This window comes from Salmo trutta, chromosome 7 (assembly GCF_901001165.1).
Source record: "Salmo trutta chromosome 7, fSalTru1.1, whole genome shotgun sequence".
In the NCBI taxonomy this organism is placed as follows: domain Eukaryota; kingdom Metazoa; phylum Chordata; class Actinopteri; order Salmoniformes; family Salmonidae; genus Salmo; species Salmo trutta.
The window spans coordinates 33,679,292-33,693,853 of NC_042963.1; positions in this window are offsets into that span (position 1 = coordinate 33,679,292).

Below are 14,562 nucleotides of genomic sequence, written 5' to 3' on the forward strand. Positions count from 1 at the left end.
TTTTAAATCCAATTTTTAATTATTTATTTATTTATTTCACCTTTATTTAACCAGGTAGGCAAGTTGAGAACAAGTTCTCATTTACAATTGTGACCTGGCCAAGATAAAGCAAAGCAGTTCGACAACATACAAAAACACAGAGTTACACATGGAGTAAAACAACATACAATCAATGATACAGTAGACAAAAATAAGACTATATACAATGTGAGCAAATGATGTGAGATAAGGGAGGTAAAGGCAAAAAAGGCCATGGTGGCAGAGTAAATAAAGTATAGCAAGTAAAACACTGGAATGGTAGATTTGTAATTTGAAGAAAGTTCAAAGTTAAAATATAAATAATATGGTGCAAAGGAGCAAAATAATAAATAAAATAAATAAATGCAGTAGGGGAAGAGGTAGTAGTTTGGGCTAAATTATAGATGGGCTATGTACAGGTGCAGTGATCTGGGAGCTGCTCTGATAGCTGGTGCTTAAAGCTAGTGAGGGAGATAAGTGTTTCCAGTTTCAGAGATTTTTGTAGTTCGTTCCAGTCATTGGCAGCAGAGAACTGGAAGGAGAGACGACCAAAGGAGGAGTTGGCTTTAGGGGTGACCAGAGAGATATACCTGCTGGAGCGCGTGCTACAGGTGGGTGCTGCTATGGTGACCAGTGAGCGGAGATAAGGGGGGACTTTACCTAGCAGGGTCTTGTAGATGACCTGGAGCCAATGTGTTTGGCGACGATTATGAAGCGAAGGCCAGCCAACGAGAGCGTACAGGTTGCAGTGGTGGGTAGTATATGGGGCTTTGGTGACAAAACGGATGGCACTGTGATAGACTGCATCCAGCTTGTTGAGTAGGGTATTGGAGGCTATTTTGTAAATGACATCGCCGAAGTCGAGGATTGGTAGGATGGTCAGTTTTACAAGGGTATGTTTGGCAGCATGAGTGAAGGATGCTTTGTTGCGAAATAGGAAGCCAATTCTAGATTTAACTTTGGATTGGAGATGATTGATGTGAGTCTGGAAGGAGAGTTTACAGTCTAACCAGACACCTAGGTATTTGTAGTTGTCCACAAATTCTAAGTCAGAACCGTCCAGAGAAGTGATGCTGGACAGGCGGGCAGGTGCAGGCAGCGATCGGTTGAAGAGCATGCATTTAGTTTTACTTGTATTTAGGAGCAGTTGGAGACCAAGGAAGGAGAGTTGTATGGCATTGAAGCTCGTCTGGAGGGTTGTTAACACAGTGTCCAAAGAAGGGCCAGAAGTATACAGAATGGTGTCGTCTGCGTAGAGGTGGATCAGAGATTCACCAGCAGCAAGAGCGACATCATTGATGTATACAGAGAAAAGAGTTGGCCCAAGAATTGAACCCTGTGGTACCCCCATAGAGACTGCCAGAGGTCCGGACAGCAGGCCCTCCGATTTGACACACTGAACTCTATCAGAGAAGTAGTTGGTGAACCTGGCGACGCAATCGTTTGAGAAACCAAGGCTACTGAGTCTGCCGATGAGGATGTGGTGATTAACAGAGTCAAAAGCTTTGGCCAGGTCAATGAATACGGCAGCACAGTATTGTTTCTTATCGATGGCGGATTCATATTGCCCATTCATATTGCACAATGTTCAGTAGGTTTTTCATATTGGACATATACAGTATGTGTCTGACCCTATCCTGTGTATGTGGCAATAAAACATCAAATTATTATTATTTGTATAATTTTTTTTGCACCGTACACAATTTCCTGTACAGTACATTGTGTCGCAGTAAAAAGGGGGTCCATTCTACTTAGGAGCACCTCTAGTTTCCAAATCCAGAGAGTTTACAACCCAAGGAGCCTGGCTGCTCATTCTGCAGCCATTAAGAGTGGCTTATCAGCTTAAATCACTGGTGTAGCACACAGCCCACAAGCATTATGACGTGTTCATATGGGATTCTCCAAAGTCAGGACAATCCTTGTCCGGCAGGGAAAGTTATTTTAAAATGTTTAAAATGTACATCTAGGGGAATTTTGTAAGGAAAAGGGTTTGTTTTGGGAATTTTCAAAATACTTTCAATATTATTTACTTCCATGTCAGCTCTATGCCTGGAAATGCGCTTGTCTGAAGCAAATTATCACAATTTCAAAGGAACTCAGTCCTGCTTTGAACTTACTCTTGAAGTTGTAATAGTAGAATGCACAAGGTGCAATTTCTAAATTGGGAAGTGCATCATCAGTTCCTCTTGTCATGTCAGTCATTGCATACCTTAGAGAGCTATTTATAACTTGGCAGAAATGTCCAGATCAACTAGCCCATGTCAGCTAATGGTTTTTAGCTAGGTTTTTTAGCCCATGGATTTTGTTGTAAGAGGTTTAGCGGAGAGGGTTAAAGCTTATTTCCCGCAATTCTACACATTTTGTCATGGGGTGTAGAGAACATTTTGCCGTTATAAAGCAAATCTTCTGGCAATTCTATACATTTTGCCATGTCTAATGTGTATTCATGTGATATTTGGGTCAGGGCTGGTCATTGCCACTCTGCCGCCCTAGGTGAGACCAAAAAATGCCAATGATTGGTTCAGATTTGGTCCGGATCGGTTCAAAAACCAATGTCGGTGGATGTGGAATTCAAGGCTGGTCCAGACTGCACCAAAAAATAAATCCAAAAGGCTTCGGAGTCAGTCTGTGCTTACTGAGCAGCCTACAGTGTTGTCTGGAATTAAATTGTACGGATGCCTATTTATGTGGTAAGCCTATCGTTTGTAAAACACCAACAACAAAAAAGACGTCCGGTCCAGACAGGACCAAAAAAAGCTGTCCAAAAGACATTGGCTCGTGCTTACTGATGTGTAGCCTACCATGTCTGCCTGCAATGGAATTTTATAAATGCTCATCCGTGTTGTAGGTCCATCATTTGTAAAACAGGCCATTGCATTGGCTTTATTAGTCCTGATTCCTGTGACTAATCAACTTGGCTATTTAAGCTCTGAATATCAGCTATCCAAAAGTATCTGGACACCTGCTCATCGACCATCTCATTCCAAAATCATGGGTATTAATATGGAGTTGGTCCCCCCTTTGCTGCAATAACAGCCTCCACTCTTCTGGGAAGGCTTTTCACTAGATGTTGGAGCATTGCTGTGGGGACTTGCTTCCATTCAGCCACAAGAGCATTAGAGAGGTCGGGCACTGATGTTGGGCGATTAAGCCTGGCTCGCTGTCGGCGTTCCAATCATCCCAAAGGTGTTCGATGGGGTTGAGGTCAGGGCTCCGGGCAGACCAGTCAAGTTTATCCACACTGATCTCGACAAACCATTTCTGTATGGACCTCATTTTGTGCACGGGGGCATTGTCATGCTGAAACAGGAAAGGGCCTTCCCCAAACTGTTGCCACAAAGTTGGATGCGGAATTGTCTAGAATGTCGTTGTATGCTGTAGCATTAAGATTTTCCTTCGCTGGAATTAAGGGGCCTAGCCCAAACCATTAAAAACAGCCCCAGACCATTATTCCTCCTCCACCAAACTTTACAGTTGGCACTATGCATTCGGGCAGGTTCTATGAGCTTGTGTGGCCTAACACTTCGCAGCTGGTCAGAAATTTGACAAACTGACTTGTTGGAAAGGTGGCATCATATGACGGTGCCACATTGAAAGTCACTGAGATCTTCAGTAAGGCCATTCTACTGCCAATGTTTGTCTATGAAGATTACATGGCTGTGTGCACGATTTTATACACCTGTCAGCAAGGGGTGTGGCTGAGATAGCAGAATACATTAATTTGAAGGGGTGTCCATATAGTTTTGTATATATAGTGTATTTTCTTTTTCGCTATGATCAGCTTGTCAAAAATGGACAGATACAAACTTAAAACCACTGATCATGACACCCGGATGAAACTCCTGGACAACATTTGTGATTGTCCATTCCTTATTGTCCATTTTACTTTGACCTGTCCTGTTTTTAGGATATGTTTGTCAACGTGACAGCAAATATTTTATTTGATTGGGTGCCATTTAGGTTAAGCTATTTGATCGGAGAAACCTGCATGATATAAAAAGTGTCCATCTCATTACATTGTCATACATTTTATCTCCAGCCTGTAGGCTACATAAAATTCCACATACTCTTTCTACCATATCCTATATCTGCTACATGATTTATGTTAGAGCACCACAGCAATAACTCTCTCCAACAGCACCCTGGAGAGGCGGGCAGGGAATGGACAAGCAACATATTTTACACCCCTGCCTTTGACAAAGTGGGCACTGCTTATCACAGTGTGGCATCAGTGCTCACCTAAAAAGCCCATATGCCACTGGTTGAGAGAAATTGTTACTGTTTTTGGGCAGAATTATGTGAGGTTTCATGTCATCAATCTCCCGCTGAAGGTGGCTGCCTAATTCTGCCTAATGAGCGGTCAGGCCGGGATTTGAGTAGATCAAACATTACAACAACATGGATTGGCTAAAAAACAAGAGGGGTGTGAACAGTGCTTGTGCCAATAGAAATGGTTTGGGAACCCTGAGCTATACCATAAGGCAGTGGCGACAGCCCCACCTGTTTTTTCTGTTTCGTTTTTAAAAACATTTTATTTTTGCATTTTCCAATTAAGAACATTAAAAACAAAAGTGAAAAGATATTAGACAACAATAGGACAAAGTGACAGTAACAGACGAGCGTAACAAAAAAATATAAATAATTATAAATATATATATACAAACATACAATAAATAAGTCATAATAAAGAGTAAAATAAAAAAATAAAAATAATGAGACATTGGATCATATGGTCACCTGCCGTAAGCTACATATTATATATTACGTGTGAAACATTATATAAGGATTATATAGAGATTCAATCAGTGTGATGTGGGGGGAGATTCACCATATAGTCAATAAAAGGTTGCCAAATTCTGTAAAATGTCTTTAACTTATTCCTCAAGCAGTAACTGATTATCTCCAGTGGGATACAACTATTAACTTCCGATAGCCACATTGCAACTGGCAGGGAGGAATCTGATTTCCATTTCAAGGCAACACATTTCTTGGCAATTGCTAGCAATATTTCTGTTAGCTTTATAGTATGGCTTTGCCTAAGATTGGTGTTAGTAAAGTTACCCAGTAGACCGACCTCCGGGTCTAAAGGGAATGCAACCCCTGCCAGAAACCATGTAGTTTTGAACACTGCCAAGTGGAATGGAGGAATGTTCCTTCATCTGAGCCACATCTAAAACATAGGGAGGAGATATCAGGGTTGAACTTGTGCAGTCTAGATGGGGTGATATAGAGCTGATGGAGGAAATTAAACTGGATCAGTCTGTATCTGGAGTTCAATGTGGATGTAACACCATCCATGCATAGGTCACTCCATAGACCCTCATCAAGATCAATACCCAGATCTTTTTCCCATCTAAGTCGGGGTTTATCTAGCTCAGGCAGTGTTAGTCCTGACAAAAGAGCATCGTAAACACGGGAAATGGTCTTGAACAGTGGTTGGTCTGCGTGGCAGAGTTGTTCAATAGGTGACATCTTAGGTAGGTTCCATTGTCCCTTGAGAGTCACCCTAATAAAGTCTCGTAGTTGTAGGTAGCTAAAGAAGTCCCTGTTAGACAAGTGGTATTTCTGTTTCAGCTGTTCAAAAGACATAAGAACTCCCTCCTCATAACAGTGTTCCAGAAGAGTGATCCCCTTATCAGACCATGGTCTAAAGTTACTATTCTGGAAAAACATAGGGATCAATCTATTGTTCCATAAAGGGGTTTTAGGGGAAAGAAATCCCTCTCGTCTGAACAGCTCATGCAGTTTGCACCATGCCAGGACAGAATGTATGATTAAAGGGTTGTCTGTGATGGTTTTTATAGATTTTCTGTCCCATTTGTAAAACAATTCTGCCCCAGTGTCATAATTTACCTCAAGCTTTTCAATGTTCAACCATGCGGGAGAGGGACCATTGTCAAACCTCTGAGCCAGAAACCTAGACTGTGCAGCCCAGTAGTACATTCTAAAATTGGGGAGGTTTAAGCCCCCTTGACCGTAATCAAGGGTCTGTTTATCCAGGCTAACCCTCGGGGTTTTGCCATGCCAGATAAACCGTCTGGTCAGCTTGTCGAGAGAGGAAAAGAATGCTGCGGGCACAGGGATAGGGAGAGATTGAAACAAATATAGAAATCTGGGCAGGACATTCATTTTAATTACATTGATTCTACCCAGTGGAGTGAGAGGCAAGTCCATCCATTTACAAAGGTCACCCTCCACTTTTTGCAACAAACTGGCCAGATTTGTCACGATTCTCTAAGACAGAACCCAGAAGCAGACCAGGACAAGGTGAGTAAAATGAAGGTGAGTATTTATTGGTAGTCTTGATGTGTAAATTGAGTGATCCAGGAGACGGAGCGGCAGTGGAGGTGAGTTGATGAGAGTAAATGGGTTGATCCAATGACGTCACTGAATCCACCGACGGCCAGGCAAGGGAGTTGAATGTTCCGGGAGAATGACTGTAGACAGAGTAAACAGGAGTGAGTAACCGGCAACAAGTACAGAATAACAAAACAAACTCAGGAAACATGATGCTGATACACTGGCACAACATACTGTTCATTGGTAACGATCCGGCAGGGAATGGATGTCAGGTCAGGGCTTATGAAGAGGTGATGATCAGGACCAGGTGTGCAGATGGTTGATGAGATGCAGGTGCGGGTAATCAAAAGTTCTCCCGGCTAGCTTCGTCGCCTGGCAACCAGACAGGGTGCGTTCAGGAACCTCAGACAAAAGACTCCAAAACAAAAAACAGTCAGCTCAGGCAGAAAACAGACTCAGGAAGCGGGATTCCTGACAAGATTGAGTTTATAGAGATTGTTCAGGTCACCATCCACCATTATGCCCAAATATGTGAAGCCCACAGGCGACCATCTAAAAGGAAACTTTGCTTGATGGTATGATGGTCAAAGACAGACAACGGTAAGATTTCGCTTTTATCAAAATTGACCTTATATCCAGAGAAAGAACTATAACACTGTAGTAGGATCTACAAGTGAGAGAGGGAGTGTTCTGGGTTTGTTAGAAATAAGATAAGGTTGTCCGCAAAGAGTGATAGTTTATGGGTATGGGGGCCCACCTCAAAGCCATGTATGTCAGGGCACGTTCTAATAGCCTCAGCCAATGGTTCGATGGCGAGGGCGAAGAGGTGGGGGCTAATCGGGCAACCTTGTCTGTTCCCCCTATAGAGAGGGAAAGAGGAGGAAGTAATCCCATTGGTAGCAATCCTAGCTTTAGGAGATTTGTAGAGTGATTTTATCAAATTTACAAACACGGTACCTAAAACAAACTTTTCCAAGACGCGAAAGAGGTATGGCCATTCAACCCTATCGAAGGCCTTTTCAGCGTCGAGGGAGACTGCGACACTAGGTATTTTGTTTTTGTTAGCAAGGTGAAGAACCTGAGATTATTGGAGGACAATCTATTAATTATGAAGCCAGTCTGATCTGGGTTGACCAACAGGGGGAGACATGACTCCAGTCTCTTAGATAGCATCTTGGTGACCAGTTTACAATCTGTGTTAAGGAGAGAGATTGGTGACCAGTTTACAATCTGTGTTAAGGAGAGAGATTGGTCTATAGGAGGCGCACTTTAGCAGGTTTTTCCCTTTCTTGTGGATTACAGTAATTACTGCTTGAGAGAAAGACTCTGGAAAGCAGTTGTCCTCCCCGGATTTTTTAAGTACCTTCATAAGGTAGGGCACAAACAGCTCCCTAAATTCTTTATAGAACTCTGGAGGGAAGCCATCCTCCTCAGGAGATTTATTAGAAGGTAAGGATTTAATGGCCTCCAACAATTCAGGAACTGAGAAGTGTTCACTCAGGCGCTCTCTGTCTTCCTCTGACAGGCATGGGAGGTTGAGAGAGGAGAGAAAGGAGTCGATCTCTGATAGATCATCGCTTGATTGGGAAGTGTAGAGGTCTTCATAGTATTTCTTAAAAGTATAATTCATTTCAGTAGGGTCGAAAGATATCTCATTAGTAAGAGTTTCTATAGCATTAATTGTCCTCTTACTATCCTCTGCTTTCAGTTGCCATGCCAATACTTTGTGAGCTTTCTCTCCAAGCTCGTAATAACACTGTTTTGATTTTGTGATGGCCCTCTCAGCTTGATATGTGTTCAGAATATTATATTTCAGTTTTTTATTTACCAAAAGCCTGTATAGGTCTTTCGTCTAGCGTCTTTGGTAGGTTTTCTCTAGCTCAGAGATTTCAGAATCAAGGACATTCAGTTCGGCACTGTGTTTTCTCTTCAACCCTTTAGTATTGGAAATTATCTGTCCTCTCAGATAGGCTTTCAATGCGTCCCAAAGAATGAAACTGTCAGGAGCGGAGGGTTTGTTTGTCAAAGTAAAAATATTGATCTGCTCTTTGATGAATGCACAAAATTCAGGTTGCTTGAGGAGTGTAGAATTTAGTCTCCATCTATATGCTCCATTTACCTTGGTAGGAATGGAGATTGATAATACCAGAGGAGAATGGTCACTAAGCAATCTGGGGAGATACTCAATATCTAACACTCTATGAAACAGTTGGGTCGATAGTAAAAAGTTATCTATGTGTGTGTGTGTCTTGTGTGGGTGTGAATAAAAAGAGTAGTCCATATCCTGTGGGTGCAACTGTCTCCAGATGTCTAGTAAATTGAGATCTTTCATGAATGACATGGTGAGCTTGGCGGCTTTGGTAAGAAGTGAGGGTTTATCAGAGGACCTATCAAGAACTGTATCTAAACAAAAATTCAAATCTCCTCCAACCAGTAGCCATCCTGGTGGTGCTTGAGCGACCTGAAGGAAGACATTCTGTATAAACATATGGTCATCGAAGTTAGGAGCATAAATATTCAATAGGGTCCAAGACTCTGAAAACATATGGCCCTGCACCAAAACAAACCTGCCCGAGGGATCAGAGATGATGTTGTTGGCAGAAGGGGATGTGTATACTTATCTTAATTGCAGTTCCTCTTGCTTTGGAGTTATGAGGACGCGAAAACTTGTCCTACCCATTCCCTCTTCAATTTCTTGTGTTCACTTGCTGTAAGATGTGTTTCTTGTAAAAACACAATGTCAGCCTTTAATTTCTTAAGGTATGTATAGACTCTTTTCCTTTAAATCGGGCTGTCAAGACCTTTTACGTTGAATGTGACATATTTTAGTGGATTAAGCATAGGTTGGGTTTCAAATATGTAACCGAATGGAAATCTCTCATATGTAAATAGTCAGGAAATGTTTCAACTTTGGTTTGAACACAGAAGTGACCTATGTGGCTCTTTAGGAAGGAAACAACAATAAACATAGAAAAAAACAAAGAAAAAAAAATCCTACCCACCCCAATTGTCAGACTAAAACAACAATCCCAACAATCATACATGAATACACTTGTAGAGATACGTTGTTGCTCGCTTTCCATCTTGCTCTTACTAGCTAAATTTTGGCGTAAACTAAAACCTGCGAGCTCTCTAAGTTGAAAACAAATGTTGTGAATAGACATTTCTGGCTGAATATTTACTGCCCATGGTAAGGGCTGCTTGAGTCTCTTTTCGGGAGAGGAGACACATACATGTGGGGGAAAGCAGTGGGCTTAAGCCCACTTATTTGCTTCGCCCAGTGGATATTGACTAAACCAAAATATAGTCTCCTGTAAATGTAATAGAACTCACCCCGGGGAAAAACGGTTAGTTGAAAATGTCCAAATCAATTATAGCGACCGGATAGCGGGGTAAACGGATCCAAATTCCAAGAAGATATCAACAGTTCAGTCCGGATAAGAGAAAACAAACAAACTGCATCTTATTCCCCAGAGAGACCGTCCTGGTTCAGACGCGGTTAAGTTATTTTAGAAAAGTGAACACTTCTCCCGGTGTGTTGAAGATATGGCTTCGGCCTTTGTACTGAACTTTCATCCACGCAGGGTGGATGAGGTAGCCTGTGGTGTTCTTCTCCTTCAGTGCTTTGGCGGCAGGTCTGAACTGCTTGCGACGTCTGGCGAGATCCGCGCTCATATCCGGGAAAAGGCTGACCCTCTTGCCATCGATGGGGATGTCCCCGTTGGCTCTTGCGAGTTGCAGTATCTTCTCAGTGTCTTGGAAATGGAGAAACCTGATCAGGATGGCCCGTAGGGGCTCATCTGGCCGGGGTTTCGGCGCTGATGTTCTGTGGGCGCGCTCGATTTCCAGCGGCTTGGTGAAGTTGATTATGCCTAGGACATCCGGGATCCGAGTGAAGAAACGGACCGGGTCACGGCCCTCGCTGTCCTCTTTCAATCCCACCACACGGATATTACTGCGTCTGCTCTGGTTCTCCATCTGGTCTACCTTGTTTTTGAGGTAGGCATTATCCTTCTGCAGTTCTATCAGAACCTGGTCATGTCGAGCGATGGTATCCTCAACTGTGCTAATGCGCAACTCAGCCTCAGTCGTTCTCAAAAGGAGATCATTCATGGAGGATTTCAGGTCGTCAATGGAAGAATGGAGATCAGCCGATTTCTTTTCAATTTTCATGGAAAGACCTTTGTTGCCATCCTGGAGAGTAGCCAGCATGTTGGCAGGCTTGCAAGAGGCTGCCGAGAGCAACAGTCTGGAACTGTCGTCTGAGTTATGAGGGCTAATGCTAATCTTGCTAGCTGTAGCGTTATCGTTATCTTGGGAATCAACAACGTTTTGGTCGTCCTTCTTGCCTCTCGGTTGGAGGTCCATGGCTCTTTGGGAAGGTAAGTACTTGACAATTTATCAGCCGATGATAGAATATTGTTTTAACGTTGTTATTTAGGTAATAATAGAATAACTTTGAAGAGCTCGGTTTGTCAACGTCTGCTCAGCTCCGCAGCATCACGTGCTCCCGAGCCCCACCTGTTTAACAAAAATAAAAAATATATATTATTATGATTATTATTTGAATTACATTTTTTGCCTGTTTTGCATGTTATTTTGGTATTAATACATGTCACATATCAGTTTGCAAACAATGTAAAAAAACAAAAAAACATGGTCTCTTTTTTGCTTTCTTGAGGAAAGCAGCTCCAAAATACAGGTGTTTCAGGCTAGCTCAATGCTTTCTGTGGTGGTGGGGCAGCCAGCGGAAAATACGGAGTGTAGGGCTTGGTAATGTTCACTAATTGCGCTGTGACTGGCTCAGTGTTCTGTCGCTCGTCGGGACACTAGATCACCGCAAAATCTATGGGGAGAGCTCGAAAATTCAAGCCCATTGGGTGCTGCCAGACAGTTACATTAGAAGTGCCCATCCAAGAAGGTTTAAGGTCATTGGCCACAGATAAAATGACGTCAAATCACATTATATCTATCTTAGCGTTGATTGGCCATATCCGCAAAATCTTAGCTAGCAAGCTAGAAGTCATCATCATGAATCAAGCCGACAATCTACTGGCAAATCCTTTTAAATCCTTGTCATATGAAGAGAAATAATGAAGAGAAATTATAGATAAAAATGTATTGGTGCTCATCGGCCATTGGACATAAACATTACACAACAAGTTGGAAATCACTAACTCAACAATGAGTGGTTTGGAAGGAATCAGTGGTTAACTGCAAGCATTGCAAAGCAATCACTAGCCTGCTATTCAGTGGAGTGGGTGTGTGGTCCAAGTCTGGGTTTAAGGATCTCTTTTCCAAGCTTAAAAGGATAAATATTCAACATTGGCCATGCTGTCAATCCAGCATGACTTCTGCTGCGCTCAAAACAACTGGAAACTCAGAACTGGGAAATCTCAGACTTCAGTGAGTTCAAGACAACTGGGAACTCTGAAAAAAAAGAGCTCCGACTGGGAAATTACGCTTTGAACGGTCATCCAACTCGGAATTGCAAGTCGGGAACTTGGGCCTCTTTCTAGAGCTCCGACCTGAAGATCACTGACGCCAAGTTGTCTTGAAAGCACCATGAATCCAGAGAATGCCAGACTTTGATAACAAAGTTTGACCATAAAATTTGTCCACGAAAGACTGCCGCGCCACCTTCCTGTTCAAGTGAGCTCAGCACAATAATGTGAGTCCAAAAATGTCTTGTATGCTGCTGCATAAATGATGTAATATGCCATGGAGATTTGTATACTGTAGCTAAGAAAGTAATACTAAGTGTATGTTGTGTAGTAAGCTGTCAGTAGCTCATGTGCCTCACCCTAATAATTTGCTCCCTTTTCCCCTCATAACTTAGCCTACTGTTCTGACTTGGTGGTGGACATGTAGTCTATAGCCTGTTTAGAGAAATGTCATCATCGAAAATTGTAAAGCTTTCATTGTCTGCTTATATGCCCCCTTTATTTATTGTACGGTTCTGACTTGGTGTAGAGAATACTGTAAGAACAGCCCATGTTCTGAATTCTGTCACTGTACATTTCAAAAGTGCTGAACAAATAGCTATACTGACTACGCCCGTCCTAGCTCGCTCAATAATGTCTTAATCGAAATTACGGATTGCCTCTTATCCGCTCGTCGTCCGGTTATGCCATAGTTTGTACATCTCAATTGTCAGTAGAATCCACAGTTGTTCAAGTAAGTCAGCCATATCAGCTATGTTTTTTAAAAAGGCAATAAATGAGGCTGAATGAACTGTTTCGCTGCCAGACAAGGCTCTGCTGATAGCAAGGAGTAGCAGAAAGGTGTTGGGATTGCAGTTGGGACTTTATGTAGGCCCTAACAGTTTGTGGACACCGTTTGTCACCATTATAGCGCAATTAATGTATTGTTTAGTGTTGTGTTGTGTAGTGGCTTTGCTGGCATGCAGCTAAAACATTTTTTGGGGGTTTGCCCCACCAAGATTTACATGCTAAAATCGCCACTGCCATAAGGATCCCTTATCCACGTCCTCTTATTACGCTATATGTAATAAGGATCCCTTATTCATGTCCTCTTATTACGCTATATGTAATAAGGATCCCTTATTCATGTCCTCTTATTACGCTATATGTAATAAGGATCCCTTATCCACGTCCTCTTATTACGCTATATGTAATAAGGATCCCTTATTCATGTCCTCTTATTACGCTATATGTAATAAGGATCCCTTATTCATGTCCTCTTATTACGCTATATGTAATAAGGATCCCTTATCCACGTCCTCTTATTACGCTATATGTAATAAGGATCCCTTATTCATGTCCTCTTATTACGCTATATGTAATAAGGATCCCTTATTCATGTCCTCTTATTACGCTATATGTAATAAGGATCCCTTATTCATGTCCCCTTATTACGCTATATGTAATAAGGATCCCTTATTCATGTCCTCTTATTACGCTATATGTAATAAGGATCCCTTATTCATGTCCTCTTATTACGCTATATGTAATAAGGATCCCTTATTCATGTCCCCTTATTACGCTATATGTAATAAGGATCCCTTATTCATGTCCTCTTATTACGCTATATGCAATAAGGATCCCTTATTCATGTCCCCTTATTACGCTATATGTAATAAGGATCCCTTATTCATGTCCTCTTATTACGCTATATGTAATAAGGATCCCTTATTCATGTCCTCTTATTACGCTATATGTAATAAGGATCCCTTATTCATGTCCCCTTATTACGCTATATGTAATAAGGATCCCTTATTCATGTCCCCTTATTACGCTATATGCAATAAGGATCCCTTATTCATGTCCTCTTATTACGCTATATGTAATAAGGATCCCTTATTCATGTCCCCTTATTACGCTATATGCAATAAGGATCCCTTATTCATGTCCTCTTATTACGCTATATGTAATAAGGATCCCTTATTCATGTCCTCTTATTACGCTATATGTAATAAGGATCCCTTATTCATGTCCCCTTATTACGCTATATGTAATAAGGATCCCTTATTCATGTCCTCTTATTACGCTATATGTAATAAGGATCCCTTATTCATGTCCTCTTATTACGCTATATGTAATAAGGATCCCTTATTCATGTGCCCTTATTACGCTATATGTAATAAGGATCCCTTATTCATGTCCTCTTATTACGCTATATGTAATAAGGATCCCTTATTCATGTCCTCTTATTACGCTATATGTAATAAGGATCCCTTATTCATGTCCTCTTATTACGCTATATGTAATAAGGATCCCTTATTCATGTCCCCTTATTACGCTATATGTAATAAGGATCCCTTATTCATGTCCTCTTATTACGCTATATGTAATAAGGATCCCTTATTACATATAGTGCAACAAGACCACCCATTGTCTGTAAAGTTCTCTACTTTGATAGATTTAAACAAACAATGTTGGAATAATCATGTTCACAAGTCACAACCATGGACTCTAAACTCCATCTGCCTGATAGATTAAAATAGAATATGAATTTTGGTTAAAATATATTACATTTAATTAGGTTTTAGAGTCACAGAGCAACTGAGGAAAAGCTAGATTTCTACTGTGTACTGTATATCACCTGAATGAATAAGAAAAATAAAAAATGTCTAAACGGCGTAAAACATCAACTCTGGCATATTGTTGTCTAACGTCAACTCCTCAGAGTGCTGAAAGATCTGATAGAATGGTTATGGTTTTATTGGGGATTTTCAAATGAATCATTTCCCATATTTTACAAATGTTTGTATTGAACTTTTAT